The sequence below is a fragment of the Phalacrocorax carbo genome, chromosome 11 (assembly GCF_963921805.1).
Source record: "Phalacrocorax carbo chromosome 11, bPhaCar2.1, whole genome shotgun sequence".
In the NCBI taxonomy this organism is placed as follows: Eukaryota; Metazoa; Chordata; class Aves; order Suliformes; family Phalacrocoracidae; genus Phalacrocorax; species Phalacrocorax carbo.
In genome coordinates, this window is record NC_087523.1 from 24,347,105 (window position 1) to 24,369,806 (window position 22,702).

General features: G+C 57.5%; 1 protein-coding gene across 1 annotated transcript in view; it reads right to left on the reverse strand.

The window, feature by feature from the left end:
- The window catches only part of MID2 (midline 2), a 115,730-nt gene extending 102,333 nt beyond the window's left edge, over positions 1–13,397 (reverse strand). Inside the window, exon 1 of the mRNA XM_064463537.1 lies at positions 13,291–13,397. The gene's annotated coding sequence lies outside the window, so the exon portion shown is untranslated. The remainder of the gene's footprint in view (positions 1–13,290) is intronic.
- Between the last annotated feature and the right edge of the window lie 9,305 nt (positions 13,398–22,702).

Consider the following 22,702-nt stretch of genomic DNA (forward strand, 5'->3'; position numbering starts at 1 on the left):
ATATTTTGGACTTTCACACCCTCCCCCCCCCGCCACATTCAGGAAGAGGCGCCCAGATTGGTGTAACTTGGCCCACGGGCCTCAGCTAAAAGACACGGCTACTCACGAGGAGAGGAGCAACGCACCGCCAGAGCCGAGGGACCAGCCCGGGGCTCCACGGTTTCAGGCCTTCCCTTGCAAACGGAGGCTGGCACATCAGGCACGTGTTCTGCAGACATGTTTTTCCCAGCATAAACGGCTCCGCGCACCACCAGGCTCAGGCGAGGGTCGTGGGCACCCACAGGCCGAGGGTCCCGGCGCAGGTTTGGGGACGGAGCTTGCGCCTGTGCCCCGGATGCGCTCTGCTTCCAGCACAGGCAGCGATGCCGCACGGGACCTGCCACAGGCAAACTCGGAGGAACGCTCCCGTGTTGCTGCAGGGCTCCAGCAAGGAGGGTGCAACAGCTGCGGACCCCGCTCCTCCCTCGACAGCCAGGCCGGAGGGTGCTAGAGATACTCTGCTGTTACAGGTACCACCTCTTCATTTCAGAGAGGGACAAACCAACGCCTGTTTTCAAATCACAGCAATTTTTTTTTTAAACCGTTTTCCTACACCGGCCCCTTGGGAGTGCTCTGTACGTGAGCCAGATTGCCCCGTCTCTCTCCCAGCGCTGCAGAATGACAGAGGGACGTCAGCGCTGCCTGGACGTTTTGCCAGAGCATTAAACAGGTCATTTGAAGACTTTCATGACAAAATGCTCCTGCACTCTGAGGTGACTCACAACCATTAGCATCCCTTTGGAGAGAGCTCTCCAGCCCTCAATCACTTCTGCACATAAGCACTTTTACCCTTCATCTCAAAAAAAAAAAAAAGAAAGAGCGAGCACGCGCAGCAGCAGCACCAATTCAACTTGCTCAGCTTTCCCCCAGCTGCCTTCCACCTCACACTGATTATTTTGGAATTCTATTTGCTTTGCTGCCACGCTCGGAGCCCTCGGCCCGGGGCTCACAGTAACGTGCTCAGGGAGCCCAGCGGCCAGCCCCTGCCCTAAGCACCCCGATACCCGATCTCCCGAGGCACGGCGGCTGCCGCGGCAGCACAGGGCTGCCGACACCTTCGTAGCTCCCTCGCCTTCCAAACCGCTGACCCCCAGTGAGCAAGTGGTGCTGGCTTTGTAGGAGCTGGATGTTTTCAGCTTGTTGCTGTTGCTGCCGCTGTGTGAAGCCCACCCACCTGCAAGCACTAAGCTCTGCTTTCTGCAGCTCCAGCTCAGCTGGGTTTTATCACCCAGCCTAGAGCACTGGCTTGGGAAGATTTGCACCCCAGACCCAGGCGGGATCTGGCCCAGGCAGCAGGGACAGCTCAGTGTCACAGCTCGGGGGGTCCGTGGGCACGGCCTGACCAGATCAGGCAGCAGCAAGGTGCTTCCAGCCACTTGCATGAACCCCTCGGTGCTGCCCTGAACACCCTGGGCATATTTATCAAGGCGGCATGCTACAAGGCGATAGCGCTGTGCAAAGGAGCTCACGCTCGAGAGCGAGGAGGCTCCAGCCATCACCTGCCCCCATGTCCCAGCCTCTGCTCTGGATGCCACCCAACACCCCCAGCGGCGGCCCCTCACGCTGTGTGGCACATCGCAGAGTGCTCCCCCAGCAACACAACACTCCGGGCGCAGCCCTGGGACCGGTCCCCTGCCACCAAAGGAGTTTTCTGATCAAAGCCAGGCTATCAGCAGGACACTAGTAAGGCTACGCCGCTGCAGGGCACCATCCTCCATGCCCCACGGCTCGTGCCAGTATGGGGATTAAACACCGAGCAAGCAAGGCAGGTCCTGAGCGCACACAGCCGGCTTAGAAACAAGCATCCAACGGATCAGGGTGTGGCGAAAGGCCAGGGCACAACCCTTGGCCCCGCTGCTCCGAAGCCCAGCGCAGGCTGCATCCCGGGGCACACAGAATAATTACAGAATCCCACCCTATTTCCCCGAGGATTACAGCCGCAGGTGGTTGCCTCCGCCGCCCCCATCCCCGACCAGCAGCCCACGCTCCCCAGCCGGCACAGCTCTGCCACGCTGCCTCACCCAGAGCGCTCCTCCCTGTGCCGAGGGGCATCCGAGGTAATTTTGCCAGCGTGTGGTGGCTACGGATCTCCCCGGCATCCCTTTCAGCTCTCCTTAGATGCCATTCACGAGATGAAGCAGGTAACTACAAAGGTAATTTCCTCCTGCCATCCCCGCTCCCTCCCTGCCTGCGGGCTGCCGAGGGGAGGCAGGGGATGACTGTTAGCGACAAGAGGCACAGCACAGACAGTACCTCTATAACACTGAAGTGTTCTTTTAATGATCTGAAAGAAAAAGAAAATGCTCCATATTTCGCATTTGTAATAATCACAGACCCTGCAAGAGGCTCGCTGGAGACAGGGTTTCACGTGCCGAGGAGCCTTCGCCTCCGAGAGCACCCGACTGCCTTGATTCTCTGCAGGAAGCCCGCTGCATCTCCACAGACGGAGGGCAAAGCTCATGGCTGGCGAAGAACAACAAACGCACACAAATCCCAACGATGCTAAAGGGAGCACAGTACTTCCCAGGTCACGCAGGGGCCACACAGTGGCCAGAGGCTTAAAGTATTGGCAGGAGTGAGAGAGTTTTAAAAAAATATATATATAATAAATATTTATATAATAAGTAAATATAATAAATATATTTTTTACATATAAATATATTAAAAAATCAATTCAGCCTGGCATGCCTAGACCACGGTCTTTCTCAGCCAGGGCTGGAGCGTTGAGCAGCTTTTCAGGCAGTGGCGAGGAGCCCAAGCCCCCTCTCCTGCCCGCTGTCATCTCCATACGCAACCAGGACACTGGGGCCAGTGGGGGAGCCGGCTCCTCTCCCAGGGCAGCCCCGGCAAGGCAGAGGGCATCACCCCGCCGCGCTCTGAGACCCCAGCCCTGGGGCATCTCGATCGGGGATGCACATCACCCTGCCACCAGTGACCCCTGCAGACCAGCCCAAACCACCTCCTGACGAGCAGGGCGATAACGCTGCTTGATGGTTATTCATGAGATGAAGCGCTGCCGAAGGACTTTAGGAATCAGATGAAAAAAGGCCGAAATATTTCCTGCCAGAAAAATGTGAAGGTGTCACACGTGGAGGCAGGGGTCCAGGAAGGCAACAGCAGCCAGCACCCAAGAAAGCATCCTCTGATGACAAGCAGAAGCCAGGCTCCCTCCTCTCAAAGCACAGCGAAGTCAAAGACCAGCGCACGATTCTTCCCAGACATTTTCGCCCTACGCGCAGGCTCTCGCAGCTGGCACGCCGGCAGCCCCAACAGAGCCTGGGCAGGCGCCCGCGATACCAGAGGCAGAAGCCACAGCATCCCCGCGCTTCGCCCGGGTGGCATCAGTGCCCGGGAGCAAGCCAGCAAGGGCACGCCGGAAGATTTAGCAACCTCCTCCTTAGCGGCAGAGCTTGGCACCCCGGCTTTGCGTATCACGCCCCCCGTGCGAACGCGCGGGGACCTGCTGCCCCCCCTGCAGACCCAGTGCCGGCGCGCTCTGCCCATGGGCAGGGGCAGGGCGGGGGGCGAGCACAGGGGTCATGCCCCGGCCGGGGGTGGGAGAGAGGGAACGGCAGAGCAGGAGGCGTACGGGGGGCACGGTGCAGGACGCAGCCCGGGCGTGGCAGGAGCCGTCGGGAGGCCCTCGTGTCGGGAGGGCAGCGGGGGCTTGGAAGGAGGAAGGATGGGGAAACCCAGCCTCGGAGCCACCAGCAACGGGGAGAGCAACTGCAATGGGCTTGAAAAGAGATAAGGGAGAGGAAGGACGTGGTGGCTGGGGAAACGGGAGCAGAGGTGCCAGGAGAGAAGGGAAGACACAAGAAGAGCTGAAATAAGCCTGTGCTGCAAGCAATAAACAGGAGAGAGCATCTCTAGCAGAGCTTGAGGAAGAAATCCTCCCGGTCCAACCACAAAATGGCTGCAGAGCCTTTATCCGAGGCAGCTGTGGGTGCCAGGGAAGAGGAGCAACAGAGGGCAGGGAGATGGGATGGAGCAGCATAGAACCGGCACAGCAGGTGGATGCTTCAGGAATTGGAGGGAATGACGGCGATTTCGAGGGAAAACAGGGAAGCCAGGAAGCATCAGGTCTGGATTCAGGGCCTGGGAAGAAAAATCCCAGAGAGGATAAAGAGGAGCCTGGCCCTTGGAGAGGCCAGCCCTCGTCGATGAGGAAACAGGAGATTTCCTGGGCGGAAAGCAAGGCTGGGAGGCAAAGCACAGAAAAGCAGGGGCTCAGGAGAACCTCGGGCATGATGGAGGGCCCTGCAGAGATCCCAGAGGACATCTCTCACCCACCAGCCATGGAAGCAAGATGATTATGGCCAGGATTGCCCATCACAGAAAAGGCCCCGAGTCGTGGAGCTCGGCACCTACCACCCTCCTGCAAGACAAAGCCCAGACTGTTCCTCCTTCCTACAGGCACACAAACCCTTCCAGCACCACAGAGCAAGAGACGGAGCCACCCGCAGCCAGAGAAAACCTCCAAGGAAGAAAAAATAAAAATCAGAGCACATTTCTGGGAGAGGCAAAAAGCAACACAGGCAGACAGAGGCATCGGCGGAGAGAGACCAGGCCAGGTCCCAGCATGCCACAAATTTACCGTGATGCAAAGCGCAAGCCAGAAGAAATCAGGGCAAACTTGCTAAACAAACGCAATTGAGTTTGGCTCGCTCTGCTGCGGCTCAGGGCCGTGCTGAGTTCCCGAGCCGGCCGGGACCCCTGCTCTGTGCTCCAGCCCCTGTACAAACTGTTCAGCTCGGGGGGGGGGGGCTGCTTGCAGCGATGAGAAGACAATGTGAGCACTAAAGCAAAGTGATCAACAGAGAAGACCTTGGCAACACAAGCGCTGCCTAAGCGAGCCTGCCGTGTTTACAGACAGGGTTCAGGAGACAGCCAACGTGCGTGCAGGCTGCTCCTGGGACGTGCTGCCGGAGGAGCTCCAGCAGCTCCCGAGCACCAGCTTTAAGAACATAGATACATTAACAACAACAAAATGCCTTTATGTGGCCTGAGCCAATATATCCCTGCACCAATTCAGAGTTTTTGGATTTATTCTGCAGCTGGTGCATCCCCCCATCCAACAGAGAGAGGAAGAACTGGGAAAAGGCAGCATGGACCCTCTGCCCAGCTTTCGGCATAACCCACAGGCGACCCTCGGCAGGACTGGGCAGCCGTGCTGGGCTTTGCACAAGCTGCAGCTCCACAGCTGGAGGCAGAGACGCCACTGCTGGCACGTCCTGTGCCCCAGGGACACCCACACCACCGTCCCTGTGGGCGCGACAGGGGCACCACATCATCGCAGCCAGCAGAAGGCTTCTTCCCAGGTGGCAGAAACCCCTAGGGGGCCCCGAGAGCAGTCTCAAGCCCAAAAGGCCCCTGGAACGGCCTGATCACACGCATAACAGAGGCCACCGCATTTTGCCCCCAGCTCGGGTTTGCCTGGCACTTCCCCCATTGCCCGCATGCCTTTGGACCCCAGCAAAGCACACCTCTGGAGCATCACCACCTCCCTTTTTTCCAGCAATTTGTCACGTACACTATTGAAAATCCATGCCTTGCTTCTCATCTGAATTGCCCAGCTATGCTGGGGGAGCTGAGCAGGCAGCAGAGCTAGGCAGACCATGTAGAACCACTCCTCTAGACACGACCACTACCCTTACAGGCACCGGGCTATAAGATTAAAATAGTTCCTAAATGCAGGATGCTTTCCTTGCTCAACTTGACCATAACTGCCTGGAAGATTTTCTCTCCTCTGGCCTAAGGGCAGGCTGCAAAGCAAGAACGTCCCATGTCCGCCCAGCACATCATCCATAGGGCCACCCATGCCCCCCAGGGCCCCTTCTCTCAGCATTGGTTTGCTATTTCCTTCAGTCTCTTCCCTCCCCAGCCATAAACCCGGCTGTTTGGGTGACCTCTGGACGTGGGGCATCACCTCGACTTTCCTCTCTGTATTTCAACAATTGTTCTTCCAACTACATTGCTGACAAACAGCCCCACGCTCGCACATGCTGGGCTCGCCGGGACAGCTCGTCCCCTCCTTCCTCCCCAGAGGAGGTAGCTTCCAGCAATGCTGTCCCTAAAACGGAAGGTAATCCACTGTCCCTCCTTCCCTGGGAGCACACCCACCAGCAGCTTGCTCCCCCTGTGGTGCACATCCCTTCCAGACTGCAGTCCCCCACGTTAAGGTCCCTTTTAACAGCTTGGCAATTGGCCCTTCCCTTCATGTCTGGGCTCTATTTGGTCCGAGCAAATCGCTCCAGGGAGAGACACCCCCTCTAGTAACAACCACACCAACTGACAGGCTGATGTAGGTCACCTGCCACTCAATCCTACTCTCAGACTCTCAGGTGAGAAACCAGGTAAGTCACAGACACACTGAGGTCTGCAGGGACCTCTGGGGACGGAGACCAACCCCTGCTCACGTGGGGTCACCTGGAGCAGGCTGCCCAGGACCGCAGCCCACTGGGTTTTGAGTATCTCCATGGATGGAGACTCCACAGCCTCTAAGGGCAGCCTGTGCCAGCACTTGACCAATATCACAGTAAAAAAAAAAAAAAGTGTTTTCTTGCATGAGGTTTCAGCTGAATACAAGTAAGAAGAGGTGCGGACACCTCCTCCAAAGCCACAGTACCAGGGCAGCGATCACCCAGCGGGTACTGGCTTAAGGGCAGGTCTAGCCAGGATAAACCCCCTTGTGCAGGCCTCCTGAAGCCTGGATCCACATCTGCTTCCTTGCACAGGCAGCAGGTCCAGCTCCGGGGCTTTGGAGCACTTACGGGAGGGATGCCAAGCTCCCGCGCCTGTCCTTTCCCCCCTGCACGGGGTGCAGACCCTTGCCACCCTCACAAGCCCACTCCCTCGCCCCCAAAGCGCCTGCTGACAGCCACTGCTGGAGAGAAGCTGCTGAGTAAGACGGGCAGACAGCAGGTCCCACAGGCACGCCAGAGCCCCGGACACCCTGCCTGGGCAAAGCAAAGCCAGGGGAGGTGCAGCATCTCAGCAGCACGACCACAAGCACAGCAGCCACCAGTGCCACCATCACCCAGTGCCACAGTGGGGCTTCACGAGGGTGCTCAGCATCAGCACCTGGCAGCGGGTGCCGCGGGCAGCAGCCCGAGCCAGCACAACATCCAGCAAAAAGCCCAGTCTGCACCTTACCTAAGCGTTAAGCCAGGTCGCTCTGCAGCTCAAAGCATCCCCTCCAAATTCCTCCCTCCCAGGACACCCCGCTGGGGCAGCGTACCAGAGCGGCTGCTCACACCAGTGTGCTCAGACTCCAGCGCTGCGCTCTGCGGGGCTGCACGGCCGCCCCAGCCCACCCTTGCTTCAGGTACTTGAGCGTAATTAGATGGCCTTACCCTGCCTAATTTCAATCAGCCCACTTACACAACCAGATTTAGTGGGGGTTCTTCTGACGACTGTCCATGAAATACATTTAATTCACTCTGTGCCTCTGAAAAAGCAAAAGCTAATTTATTCCGCGTCATCTCTGACTTGCTGCCAAAGGATGCTGCACGGCTGCATTTCAGAGGGGTGTGCCTGTACGCATCCTCTCTTTACTCCCGTACAGATCTTCAGCCAGCTTACATTTATTACGCCGTACTTGAATCCTACTTCAGGAAGGGCTCTGCCTGCTGTCTGAAGTTAATTTTTTCCCCTTCGGTCAAGCAACTCAAAATTGGGTTTGCGTATTAAGATGAAATTTAATTTCTAGGCCATTACCCCACTGTGGTCTAGCTCCTGTGTCTGCAAAATGAGGAATAAACAAACAGACCTAGCAATTCATTTCCCTCTTAGACGTGAATTCCAGTTATAAACAATAGTAATAATATTCTGCAGCGGCACAGAGCCCCTTTCATTTCAGGATCTCCAGCCACGCCACGGAAAGCAGGCAAAGCCTTGTGACTCCTGGCATATGCCAAGTCACTCGTGCAGCCCTGGCACACAGACCTTCTAAATCTTTTCTTGCATGGCCTGCAAAAAGCACTCTAGGATTTGCCCTCAGTTTCTCACTGACGTAGCAGGTTTCCCATTATTTCTCATGCTAGCTCTTCTCAAGCTCCTGGGGTTCCTTTTCCCCCTCAAGTAGAGTCTAGATAGGGAGATATATATAAAATACACAGTTTTAAGACCTGAGAGCTTGCAGGATCCAACTCTGCACAGCTGTTTAAAAAAAAACAAACCACAACAACAACAAAACAAAACCCAAACAAAAAAAAAAAAAACACACACAACCGCCCCCCTTTCTATTTAGCCTCTCTACTCTTAAATTCTGAGAGCAAAAAAAAAAATCTGGCATCTCTTTTAATCCGCACGGGTGAGAGCGAGTGTCCCCGCTCATCCACAGGGCACTCTGGCTGAAGATCGCATCCGAACCAGATCCCATCCGCATCCTCTTCCTTTTGAAGTGCGGAAATCCCACGGGAAATGCCCAAAAGGAAACAAAACCAGCTGCCAATACCCAGCTGGGGAAGAGCAGGCGTCCACATATCAGGCCAGGTTGCTTGCAGCAGGCTACCGAGCACACTCCTCCGCTTGGACACATCCCAGCCAGCACAGATTTAAATAATAAACACGGTTTTCATCGGGAAACACCCTCTGAATCCCACAAGCGATTTCCACTTCAATTTAAAAGACTCCCCTGGTTCAGCGCAGCCCAAAACGTGCCCGGACCATCCCAGGGCAGCCCGGGCCGAGGCGGGGAATGGCCTTGGAGCCGCAGAGCATGCCAGGCTCTCCCCAGGCACCTGGGTGATGGGGGGAAGCGATGGCATCGGTGACAGTGCAGCATCCCCTCCCCGGTCCTGCACCCTCGCAGTGGCCGCGGTGGAACACGGGGTGACATTTGGGACAGCCCGCGCCCCCCACGAACAGCCCCATGCAGGAGGGGACAGCGCGGCGCAGAGGGGAAGGGCAAGGCTGCTGGGGGGCACGACGTGAGAGGGATGACAGCTTGAGCCTGGCTGCGAGGGAGACCCCAAAGGCAGAGAGGAGCAGGGGGGAGGGGCGGCAGAGGGATGCCCCCTGCCCTTCGGCGCCCGGAGGCGCGTCAGGTTTGTTTGCTCGGGAGGGGAGGAAGCCAAGCCCAGCCGGTGACGTGGGGACAGGCGAGCTGCACGAAGGCAGGCCAGCGCCACGGAGCTGAAAGGGGCACAGAGAGAAGACAAAAAGAGGTCTGAACTCACAGGCAGGCACGCCTGAGCCCCCACCCCGAGACCCCGGGCCCAGTCGGGGGCACCCCAGCCCCACGGGACAGGCTGTTACCCAGCTCAGAGCAAAGGGGCACAGCACGGCCAGGCTGTGCCAGGCAAAGAGCTTCAACCCAGCAGGCGACGAGCATCCGGGCACGCCAAGCTTCCCATCACCAAGCCCGGTCCTCGCACCAGGGTGCTCCCCAGGGGCAGCACCCCCCTGCTCTCCTCGCTGCGCTGGTGGGCATTGCCACGGTGGGGGGGCTGCCTTCTGCCCCCCAGCAGCAAGTCGGGAGCCCCAGCTGAGCACAGGCACGCATGTCCCTGTCCGAGGCACAGGACCCTCCTGAAGCCCAGCCTGGCGCTGCCCGCAGCGGGCAGGGCGAGGGCAGCCCACGCAGGGACGGAGCAGAGGCAATGACGGAGCCCGGCGCTGCCAGCGAGTACAATAAGCTATTTCCTGAGAAAGGCCAGCGTGTCCAGAAGCACAAAAGGAACCATTCTGCCGCCAGCCGTGCTCCCCAGCCTGCTCAGGGCCAGGATGAGGAGCCGGGGGGGGAGGGCAGATGCCGAAGCCACTAAGCACTGCACATCTCACCGATGCTGGCAGAGCCCTGCTGCCTCCACCCCGCAAAGCCAGGGCTACAGCGTGCCCAGCTCTTCCCCCCATGTCACCCCCAGCTCTGGCCCCCATGTCACCCCCAAGGACAGCACAAGCAGACGAGAGGCAGGTCCTGGGCCACTGGAAAAAAGAGCTGCTGCTGCGATGTTTTCTAGCAGCCACACGCAAGAAAACGGGAAGGCAGCCGAGGATCCGAGGGGTGAGAGGCTGCCTCCCCACGCCGCTGGGGCTGCCGGAGCCCTGCCGCCAGCCTGGCCGCGCCGCCCTCACACGGCACAAGGCAGCTTTCAGAGCACACAGACGCCCCATTCTCCCCCACCACTGACCTCCCTGCCCTGGCATTTTCGGGACCCCAGGCTTCGCACCATCAAGCGATCGCGCGGGAAGAGGTGGCCAAGGGAGGCCAGTCATCGGCTTCCCCGCCGCGTCCTCTTGTTAATCAGAGAGGCTGACAGAGTTGCTCATTTGCAAAGATGACAGTAAAGCCAGGCACTCATTAAGCTGCAACATGCACTCGTTTTCTAGGGCAAGAACATTAAAGAGAAGCAAAAGCAGCAGCGCAGGTTCAAGCCTCGGTGAGGAGACCAGTGCCTGACCCCGAACCTCCCCAAGTCTGTCGCTTCCAAGGAGGATGCTCAGGGGAGCATGGCCTGCAGCCACAGACCCTCCTGGAATACTCTGCTAGCTCGCCCCGAAGAGCAGAGCACCAGCCTAACAGAGATTTCAACTGAGCGAAGGTGGGTATATTATGGGAAGCAGTCACTGCCTCCAGAGGTACAAAGCAATCACACTGCTTATTAGCTTCATTTGAAGAACCTGCTGTACAGCCTGCAGAGAAAGCTCCAGTTCCAGCGTCTCCAATGGGACAGCCAAGAGCCACGGCCTCTCCAGCAACCAGCCTCCAAGGTGTGATGACTCCCAGGAGTGAGGAGCTCACCCCAAGATAACAGACTCAACCCCCCACCTTCTACTTCAGGCAGTCCAGTGGCCCCAGCCACCGAGAGCACAGAAACCCCCTCAGAGCCGTAGTCCAGGGGATCCAGGATGAAAAAAACCACGTGCAGGTTTGGAAACATGTCTCCCCATCCCCTAGAGGAGACGATCAAGAGACAAGACAATCCTGATTTTAAAAATGAGTCATTTATCAATCTCACATGGCATCAAGGGCGATCCCACCCTGCTTACAAACATGTATATATATGCAACGACATACAAACTGCTAGCACATCGTCCCCCCCAGGCTGCGGCTGTGCCAGCGAGGCCACTGGAGCGCAGCCCGCCTGCAAGCACTCTTTTCGAGGGAGGGAATTTATCACCCACTGCAGCTTAATTTCTTTTTCTAAAGCAACGTTTACAAAACAGGCAGTGCAACTCTCAGGACCCTGGCTGTACGCACGCACTACTTTCACCCGATGCCGCAGAAGGCTCCGCAGGGCACAGACCTGTCTCTAATTGCTTGTGAAGCAGCCGGCACACCCAGGGCTCTGTAGCAATAACACCACCTGCCTGAATTGATGCAACTGCTTCTGTCGCCGACATTCATTCTTCCTCCCGTATTTCTATCCCACTTGCTGTCTTTTCCCAGGAGGGTCCTCAAGGAATACCCTCTTGGGTGCACAAGCATTCCGACACTGCTGCCCAGGGCAAGGAGACCACCACAACCAGCCTCCCTTCCTCCCATTTTGTGGCTAGTTTTTATTACCCCTTCAACAAGGGTAAGAGCCAAGTGAGGAGTTTCGAGCGTGCTCCTAGCAGGCGAAACGCAGCAGCTACAAGCACAGCACAGAGCCCACGGCACCTGCAGAGGCCGGAGGGCTCTGCCCGCAGCCTGCCGCCCAGCCACGGCCCCGCTCCAGCACAAACCGAGCCGGGCTGCACGCCACCGCCTCGCCGGGGCTGGGGAAGATAAGGAAGGAAGGGCACTGCCGACCTTATCGTAAGGGTCAAGGAGCAGCTGAAGCCCCCGCTCGACCCCGCGCCTGCAGGGCGGCGGGTTGGCGGCGCTTCCTGGCTTTGCCGGCCGCTGCCCGGCGGTGAGCTGGCCGCGGAGCCGTGCCCCCCGGGAGCCAGCAATGCCCCAGCGCGACGCGCAGCGCGCCGGCAGGCACCGGCTGCCAGCTTCGGTCCGGCTGCAGCAGCTCCTCGAGCAGAGCCGGTCTCCTTGAAGCCGCCTTCCAACAACAAAGGCTCGGCCGAGGTTTCAGGGCTCGCTCGAGAGCGCGAGGAGGCCTGGGCGAAAGCCAGGCAGGGCAGGCAGAGCCGGAGCCATTAACACCCGGCATGTCAAGACTTGAGGAAATTATGGAGCAACAAGAGCCATTTGCCCTCTCCAGAAACTCCACAACCCGTTCAGCAGAGCAGCGCTTTGCCGCCCAAGCTACGTTACAACCATCTTCAGCTGTGCACATTAGAGCAATAAAATATGCGGTTGATATGTTTTTGGAGGCAAGACACATAAATAAAGCGCGAGGACGAGGAAATTCAGCTCTCGCGTGTCACTCAGGCACATTTTCTAACAGCTCAACAGATTTTCAGCGCGAGCAAAACATGCTCCGCTTCAAGACTAGCAATAATGTCTGTAAGAACACAGGCAATAAAACACCAGAGCGATATCCCAAGAAATGCCGCCCAGCCCCGCGGTGCAACCAGGGGGGCTGCGTTAGCGGAGATATTATACATGCCCATCTCCTCCCTCCCGCTCTCCAAGAAGCCTGCGTGACTCCCGAAGACGCCAGCCTCGGGAGAGCCCGTTACCTTTTAACTTCCATTTAACTAAACTTTATCCCGGCTAAAGCCGTGCCACGCTGCTGGGAAGGGAGCCGGGCGCAGCCGGGGGGCAGCGGCTCCGCGCCGAGCTCCGTGCCGGCACCAGCGGGAGCCTGGCACCGAGAAACGCGGGGATTTCACGCGGGATGACCGGGCTCAGGGGCAGGAGGGCTGCGACACGCTGTACCTGGGCAAACCGGGGGGCGGGGGGGTGCGGGGCCCTCGGAGCAGCGGGCGGGAGAGCTGCCACGGCGCGGGCAGGCGGCCCCGGACCCCGCTCCCGCCGGCCGGGCGATGCGCCGCTGCTCCCGGCGGGACGGCTCCCGGCAAGCGGCGAGGGCCGGGAGGGGCGCGGGAGGCCCGGTACCCCCGGGGCGGGGGGGGGGGGTGGGGGGGGGGGTGGTGTGAAGGGGTCGGGGCCCCCGCTCTCCCCACCGAGCGGCGGAAGGTGCCGGGGCGGCTTCGCAAACGCGCTTCGCAGCCGGGAGACCCGAGGGGAGGGCGGGGGGGCCGCCACCGGGCAGCGGCTCCGGGAAGGGCAGGAGCCCCCCCCCCCCCCCACTTGCTGCAAACGCCGGGAAGGGCCGCGCCGGGGCCCCGCCGCCGCCGCCGGGCCCGGTACCCCCCTCCCGCGCCGCCCGGGGCCCGCCCCGCTCCCCCGGGGCCGCCACCTACCAGCGGGCTGCGGCAGCCTCCCCGCCGCTGCCCGGGCATCTTGGAGGCGCGGCGGCGGCGGCGGCGGCGCGGGGGGACGGCGGGAGGGAGGCGGCGGGAGGGAGGCGGCGGCGGCGGCGGCGCGCGGGGCGGGGGGGGGCGGCGCCGCGCTCGCTCCCGCCCCCCCGGCACCCGCCCCTCCCCGCCGCAGGTGAGGGCCCCAACGCCCCCCCCCCCGCATCCCCCCGCCATCCCCCCGACTTCCCCGGCACCCGCCCCTCCCCGCCGCAGGTGGTGAGCGCCCCAACGTCGACCCCCCCCCGGCATCCCCCCGCCCCCCCTCAGCATCCCCCCACTCGCTCCCGCATCCCCCCGCCGCCCCCCGGGGTCCCACGCACGCCGGACCCCTCGGGCGCCTGCTTGTTGGCGCTCCAGCACGGTGCGGGGTCACGGTGCGGGGAGGGGGTGGTCAGGTTTGGTGCCCCGCAGGGAACCAGGCGCGGCTGCAGGGCGGGCCGGGGGAGCGCTCCTAGGCCCGGCTCAGCAAGGCGGGGATGGCCGGGCCCTCCCCCGCGGCGGAAGCGCTGCCCGGCCCGGTGCCGCTGGGACACGGACACAGGTACCCACGGCAGTGACAGCAAAGGGAAGCAAGGGAGGGGAACCCAGAGCGTAATTTATTCCCTGGGAACACGGATACGTGCCGTACAGGTTATTTATATTTGAAGACTGGCCAGAGTGTTAAATGAGCCGTCTCTTTAAAATAAACACGAGGGAAAACACATCCAGGCTCCTGCTGCTCCTTACGGTGAGCTCAGGAGGGAGTTCTGCAGATGCGGGAGGAGGCTTTTGGTGTGCAGGGACCTGCAGCTGTTTTGTTTTCCGCCCTGAACCCGCTGCGATGCCGTCGTCGCTGCACACGCGCACGGATGCGCTGTATTTCTGCAGTCGGACGAGGAGCACATGGTAGCTGTCACGCTGTGACTTTCCGGTGGAACAAGACAACCATACTCCACCAAGCAGCGGAGGTCAACACCACGACCGCGGCCAGCCTTGTTCTCACCTAGTTCACCGTGCGGAGGAATTACAAATCCATTTCCCTGGGAGGATCTGACAGGGGGATAGTTAATATGCGCCATTTATTTTGCATTAAATCCATTCTCTGCTTTTCCGGCAGCAAAAACTCAGCCTGCACAGCTGCAGCCAAGTCACGTAATCCATGGCTGTGCTGGGACCGGTCCTTGTCGTTTGCATCTGTGCAGACCAAGTGAGAAGAGAACAAACAGCCAAATCAGAGCCTGATGGGGCCCGATCCTCCTCCGGTTCAACGGGCAGGAAATTAAAGCCACTTTTCCGAATTCAGCGCTGCTGGCAGGCCACAGCAGGTAGTCAGGGTCGGATTTAGGCTGCTCAGCGCACCCTGCGCTGGTGGCTGCGGCGAAGCAGCGAGGATAATAGCACAGATGTGCAGCCCTGAGATAAGGCACATCAGGCTGCGAGAGAAATAAGGCCGCTAACAACTACCAGATGGCTGGAGATCACAGCAAAGCACCACTACCGAGGACTCGTGGTAGCAGCCTGGCTGCACCGGGCTCTGTGCAGTGACCGGGACTGCCACGGGGCAGCTACCGTCGGAGGCTGGCAGCTCAGCTCCGAGCCGAGCTCAGAGACTCTCAGGCTTCCTCCCTCAGCACACCAGGGAGAAATAAAACCCGTACAGCAGGCGTTGTGCAGGGGTGGCCGCTGCGCAGCGTCACGATGTCAGCTCCCAGCTCTGGCGGCAGCCTCACCGCAGAGGGAGAGCAAGCTGGCAGGGCTGGGGAGCGGTGGGCTGGGGTAGCTGCTGGGGTGACACGGCGGAGATCAGCCTCAGCGGCGTGGAGCCGGCTGCTGCGGGTGCTCAGGCTCACAAGCCGAGGAGCAGCGATGGGTGCATGCAGCTGTGGCTCCATCTGCAGAACAGATGCAATGGTGGGGCCCAGGTGGGCCACGACCCACCAGACCGCAGCTCAGCGACAGAAGTATTTCTGGTTTTTTAAGTCCCCCAAACAGTTTTCCTAAGAGATCACCAGCAGATGACTGCCCCACTCACGGCTTGATGAGCGCTGAGGTTAGTTTGGGCTCTGCATTAAAAGCTGGAGGTGGCAGAAGTGACCTTGGGCAAATATTTACAATTACAGCGGTGTTGTGTACGTGCGTGTGTTCAAAACACAGAAGGGGTCAGGTTCAAATGGCACTTTAATTGAGCAAGCAGGGCAGCAGGAGGGTAGAGCTCTTTATGCTAATGTCCTAACCACTACGGAGTGAGTCACGTTCATTAGGGGCGGGGAGATCGTCTCCATCTGCCCACAAAGTCATTTTGGAGTGGCAAATGCTCAACAGCCCTTCCAGGAGGACCTGGGCATTTTGAACAGGGACTGTCACGATCTTCGTAACGTGCAGCTGTGAGCATGTTGCTGGGACTCAGGGAATCACGATTATCCTGCCCAAGGCTGGTATGCGTTAGCATCCGCGTTTCACAAATGGGGAATGGAGACACTCGAGTTGTACCGCGTGCCTGGGATGCCTACTGGATAAATAACACAAGGTTATAAAGCAGGATTCCCCCTCGAAAATTTGTTCTTACAGTGGAAATCATAGGGGAGGGGAAAAAATCCTCTTAACTTCTGAATCCCTCTTCCCGGTTCTTCCGAGGAGCCGGCAGGCAGCTGTAGAGATGAGCAGGGATGGATGATTTCCCTGAGAAGAATCTCTTCTCGTTTTCTTTTTATATTTTGATGACTTCATTCTTCTAGCTTTCATTAGCACCTCCTTTATCTCCAGTTCTTCCCCAAAGGCATTCCCTTCTTCCTCCTCGCTGCTGCACAGGGAGCAGCAGCTGCCAGTTCACAGATGGGAAGTGGATGCTTTGCACCACCTCATGTTGAGGCCTGGAATTTCAGAGCCTGATCCGAACTCCAGCTCTCTCCCAGGATGAATAAACCAGAGACCTCACCTGCCCCAAAACAAGCTCTTCTGGCTTAACATCCACTTGCCCAACGCCTCTTTGTCTCGCGAGGAATCGGTCCCGGTGTCGTGCACCTTCGTGAGGCTCCATTGTTCAACACCCTCCTGCAGAAGCACCAGCAGCAGGGCTGAGCCGCCCCCGCAGGCTGTGAGGGCTGATTTGCAGCACGGAAAAATGGTTCTCTCAAGTGCATGGTGCATCTCTTTGCACACAAACCAGCCCCCAATGCTTTCTCAGTCCAGCCCAGCTCTGGAAGGAGGGTCAGAGGGGCAGGAATTTGCACCACCTTGTTTGTGAGTGATCCCGTCCTTCTGCCTCCCCTGGGACCCCTGGAAGGGAAATTCCCACTTGGGTGAGGAGTCGGTCCTCGCCTATCAAGCCCTATCTAGCCAGGTTTCAAGCCATAATATAAACATCTCCACATTTCAGCTGTTTGTTCGCATTCCCCTTACACCAGAGTTCAGCCGTCCCAGTTAGTTGCAGGTGAAGTGGGTTTGCTCAAGGCAAACACAAGCATTAGCAATTCCAACCCTTACCTATGAGGAGCTTTCTCTAGGGAGAGCCTTTCTCTCCCTCCTCCAGAGGAAGACAAGGCCTCCAGGAGGAAGGTGAGGCACTGCAGGGGAAAGCCCAGACCTTTCCCACAGCAAGAGAGCCGGAGCAGTCCCCAGTTTTGCTTCTGTGCTGCTGGGGACCAGCAGTGGGATGGGATGAGACGCTGAGATAAGGCACACATTACCTGGAGCTAGCACTGGAGCTGGGGGGAGGCAAGAAACTCCCCACAACAGCATCTGCAAGAGCTGCTCCTTGTTTTTGAAGCTCCTGGGCAGGGGGTGGCAGGTGCCTCCAAACCCCACCTTGCCCTGACAAGCCCCAGTCCTCCCCCGTTTCCCAGACTGGGCTGGGCAGGTGCATTGCACAACGTGCTCCAGCTGAGTCTCCTCTGCCTCGCCAGGGTCACGACACGGAGCCAAAATGCTGCCCTCTCTGTGCTTGCAGAGGGACCCGAAGCAACACATTCCTGGGGCAAAAACTTGGGCTGGATTTTAGAGGCACAGGGGTGGACTCCCACAGATCCCAGGATAATGGCTCCAGCATCCAGGGCCCTCACCACCAAAGTAAAGCACAAGTTCTCCGGTCTGTATTTCTTGTTTCATCAATCCCTTGCTAACTCAGAGAGTCCTGCTGTACAATAACTGCTTCCCCCACAGTGACTCTGAGATGAAACAACTCCTCAGTTAGCTAAATAGGTTCAGCTTCACAGACTTTCTGCTAAGGCGAGCTTTGCTGGGGCGTGGAGAACAGACAAAGCAGCACCAGTGCCCGCTATTTTCCCTTCCAGCTTATGGACCCAGAGCTCCCAGCCTGACCGTCAAAGCCAACAGCACCCCTGGCTTTGCTGGGGGGTGGGCAAAGAGAGGGTAACAGCCACCCCAGCCACATCCAGGGCTGGAAGAGCCTCTGCTGCCACAGAGGCGTCGGTGCTGTGCATCCACAGGATGAACATGCCGATCATCCACATGGGGCACAGCATTGCTTCACGTGACAATTTGGTTTTCGCTGTTCAGGCTGGCTTTTAAGCCTAGAAAATGGCACAGGAACACCACACGGAGCCCTCAGACCATGAAGTTAGGCGCCCAAAAGGACAGCCTGTGCTCAGCCCCTTCTGCCTGTGCATTGCAACCACCTTTTATTATACTTTTCAGACTCAGCAGAGCTCCCTCATCACTCACTGCAGAAGATGGATGCTGCCGAGGGTGCGGGTCTGGGTGGTTTAGTGACCGGGGCCATGCTCTGCAAGGACCCCCTTTGCTTTTTGGGGAAATGGAAAGATGCCTGGTGGCTGCAGGCGGAGAAAACCAATGCGATAGGGTACGGACAGTCCAGTGCCACCCTGGAGACGTGGGGGTTTATCTCTGCCGCCACTGCAGAGCTCCTATTTGGAACTGGCCACTCCTGTACTGCTCGTTCTCCGAGTTCCCGTGTCGGTATGAGCCTGGTGAGCAGAGCGTGACTGGGGCCATCAGCAGATCTACACACACAAAGTTCTGTCTTGCCAAGCACTTAGAGGGTAGAAAAGGGACCCCGAGTACCTCAGGCCAGGCATGCAGAGGGATCACATGCTCTCTGTGCTTTTCCCTAGTATCTTTGGGCCATGGGTCCCAGCTTCCAGGTATTCATGTCAGAAAAACATCCGCTATGCTTGTGGAGCACATGGATAAGTTATAAGCTCCAGGGGAAGAACACATGAGGGCACCTGTAATTTTGCATTCAGCACAGCATTTCACTGGAGCTCAAGAAAAACCCGGCTAGAGCTTCATTTTGGAGAGCAAACATAGAATTGTTGTGTGAAAACCCTGACCAAAGGGTACAGGGTCCTGGGGAAAAAACTGCCAAGAGTCATGTAGTTAAAGAGTACCTCACCATACATATGCATGAGGGGAAGCTGTGTAAGGTGGAAAGCTTCGCTTCCCGGTAAGTACAAGCTGATCCTTGCAGGCTTGAGAACATGCTTTTAAAGACAGCGGTAAAACAACCCCCAGTCTAACATTGGCACCAAGGAGGCAGGTGAGCTGGGGGCGAGTGCAGCCCTCTCGCTGTCGTACATGTATACACATGTGTATACACATATATAGTGTATACAAACAGCTATATATATACACACACATATATTCCCCGGCTCCATGCAAAGCACAGCTTAGGCAACCATCATGAGGCTCCTGTAGCACATCATGCCGTCTTCTAGGATGCTTCAGGGTGACCTCTATGCTTTGCAAAAGAGAACCTTGCTTTCAGCAGCCGAAACAGCCTCCCCCCCTCCAGTCAGCCCCTGGCATCACAAGACCTACCCTGACCCTGCCGTAGTGCAGGAAACACTCCCACACTCCCCAGTTCGCTGGTCACGCAGGCTGGGAGCCGCCCTCCAGAATTAACTTCCATCTCTCACTCTTAGCCTCACAGAGCGACAGGTGACACAAATCCTGCTGCTAGCTTTTTCACCCTAGCATTAGGCTAACTTAGGAATTAAACAAAGCAAATACATGTTTACTAAGACCTAGGTCAGGCTTATAGGCACAATAAAGATAATAGACTCATTCCAGAGCACTCAAAATTTCCTCAATGTCCATCATCTGCACTCCAAGGACCTTGAAGACCTCCCACCCTTCCAAAAAGCAAGGAACTGCTTCCCTAGCTTATATCCCATCACCCCATTCCCCCCATTCCCCTCCGCCCCCCCCCCACAACACTGGTTTAAATCCTCCTGGAGGGTCCATCTGGGTCCGTCCAGAGCATTCAGCAATGATTTCTCCTTGTTTGCACCTGATCAGCTGGAAGGCGAGTGGAGGAAATGCATGCTAAGCTCAAGGTAATTTGAGGAGAAACAAATCACAGCAGATCTCCTGGAGTTCAAAGTAACACCTTTGGGCAGGAGCAAGCAAGTGCTAGGTGAGGAACCGGGGAGTCGGCGCTGAGGTTTGCCAGGGCAGGGCGAAATCCCCGTTTCAGCTGAGCAGCTGCCCGTATCTGTGTGCGGTGCACACAGGGCCGTCCCGACCCCGCCGCCCACCAGCAGAAAGTAAGCCCTGTTCCTAAACAGCACTTTGTTAACGAGGCAGAGGAGGGAGCAAAAGGCATGTTGAGGTCATTTACTAAATTAGGATGTGAAATTAGAGGCTGTTGCAAGAGGCAGTGCGGACTCAGAAAATCACTGGGGGATTGCCATGGGCTGACTTCCCATGGTTTCTTCCCAAGAGGTTGTACAAGGCAGGCAGGGCCTCTGCTGAGGTGCAGGCGTGGGGATGAGCAGTCTGTGGCGGGTGAAGCTCAGATGTTTATCTGGGGGAGTGGGAAGGTGCTGTGAACAGGCAGGCCTCCCCGGCAGGCAGCGAGCCTTAGCAAAAGACACCGTGTATGTCTCATGTGGCTGAAACCCGGAGGAAAGCTGGACACAGACTTGAAACGGGAGGCTGGTCCTTCTCCAGCAGGGAGACAGGTCAGCAGCTCATGGAGAGCCCAGAGAGAGCGAAACTGGCACTCTGCTCCTGCCGCGGCAAGCTAGTCAGATGAGATTTGGGCAGACGCGTGGCAGAAAATAACAAAATGCAAATCAGAGCGAGAAAAGCTCATCTCAAAAATAATGTGATACGCTGCTATTCAGCAAGAGGCGAATGGGAGAGGCAGTGATGCTGAAAGAAATCGAAGCACAATAGTGGAGTCTGCAGTATAAGGTGACAAGGAAAATGATGGATGCAGCTGGGGCTGTGCTCACCCAGCAGCGGGTGAGATGTGGGGAGGTGATGGTCCCGCCGCCGATGGCTGTAGGGTGACCGTGCCTGCACAAAACTATAACAGGGAAGATAATGAGGCTGGAAAGAGGTGAAGGACGAGCAAAGCAAGAGCACAGGAGAAGCAGGTGTCGCTCCAGAGAGAACGCTTTAACCGGGGAGTTATTTCTATGCAGTTTCACTAAATGGTGCTGGAGCACTTGTCTCCAAAATCTTGCAGCACCAAAATGATTTGGTACTGGTGGAGCGGTGCGACCATCCTGCGATGAACTCCTCACCCTTTCCTCTGCATCCTTCTCTGCGTGCTCCCCTTGCACTTGGGGATGCGTCGGATCAGGTCACAGACAGGGGAGTGAAAACCTGGTCAAAGTCGACAGAGCCTGGAAGCAGACGACCCTCCCAGCCACTACTGCTGCCACCTTATTGCAGGGCGTCAGCCCCCGTGTCCCCATCCAAGGCATGAGCTCCAGCCTCTTCCTGACCCTCTCCCCAGCGAGCTGCATGACTCCCCCCGCCGTAGGACAGGAATGCCGTCTAACGTGCACCCTTACCCAGCAGGTCCCACTGGGAGCCACGTGGTGCTCCGTGAGTGGAGCAGCTACATGCTGACTTTTTGAATTAAACCAACGCTCAATCTTAACGGAGAATTAAAGTCTGGAGGAGCAGGAGGAGGGATATGAGGTTCTGCTCAGGTATGCACATGTACTGACTGCCTAGTCCCTCGCCTTCAGCGGGCACTGAAGCGAGCACCAGCGGCAGCGTGACAGTGCACAGTCATCCGCTGCCTTGCCCTGCGTCGAATGAGTCTTTTCAGAAGCTCATTTTTAAATAGCAAGTTTGAGTTAATTGAATGCAGGGGGTTTTGGAGGAACTCGCTAGTCACTGGTGGCTGTTTTTCCAGACACCTTGCAATAGCAGAGACTTTTCAGGTGATAGGGACAAGGCTCTACCAGGATACTCCAGGGAAGTCATATTTAAAGGTAAATCAGGTAATATAAGGTAATGAGTAAGTTGATAAAGAGAAGTGAAATAATTAATGACAACTACCACGCTTATAAAATGGATTTTGGCCACCTTTCTTTATAAGCACTACTTCAAGCCTGGCCAGTCATATTCCAGGTGCAGTCAGCGCGGTGCTGTGGGGGGATTAAAACCAGCTCCGGCCAAGACCAGGGTTCCTTCTAGGTTCCCTGGGGTCTGTCTTCTAGGGAGAAGCATCTTCTCAAGTAATGCCGAGCATCAGCCTGGTGGTGAGGAAGCCCCTTCTCTCCAAGCTCCATACCAGAATAGAGAGGGACCCACTCAGCAAACCCCATGAGGCTCTGAGTCAGAGTCCCTCCTCCCCTCGCCAAAGATGGGTCTTGTTTCCCTTCCATTTCTGTCTCCTTTCCCTTGCTTTTGTTCCATACCTGTTCTCATTGCATGTATCTCGTAGCCAGATAGCTTTGATAATCCACGCTTTGTTAGTGAGTTTTGGCTTTTCACCCAACTGCCGGGTGCAGTGCCACTCCCATACACACCGTTTCTCCATTGCCTTTGTGGTTGGGCTGTAGGACCAGAGGCGGGGGTCACGGAGGAGGAGGAGTATACCAGGAGGAGCAGAGAGCATGGAGGATGCCTGTGCTGCTGAAATCCCTCCTGGGTTGTTGTGACACTGTAGGACCATGTGCATCCTCCTCTGGATCACATGCCGTAAGAAATGCTCATTCCACAGACATTTTAGGAATGAGCTTTAGCATACCCTTTTGCAGAAACCTCAGAGGACACATCAATACCACAGCGGAGTTTGGTATTGACGTGCTGAACCCGAGCTCTTGCGTCATGCCAAGCTGAAAGGGTGACTGCCACCCTGGGCCTGGGGAGAGGAACTGGGGGGCAGTGCCAGGACCTTGCTCTGGCGCTGGTGTTCTGGTGGGGGACCTTGCTGCTGCTCCAAAGGGAGGTGGTAAAGCAGAGGAGCACCCGGGACAAGAGCTGAAGCTATGCAGAGAGGCTTAAAAGCAGTCATGAGACCCCAAAATCCCAGTCGCTCGCCAAAGCAGAGGTTATGAGTGAGTTCAGTCCAGCCCATGGAAACCTGCGGGAGGGAGCTGACACTGGATGGAAAGATTCTTTCATCTAATACAGGTCTAGCAGGAGAGCA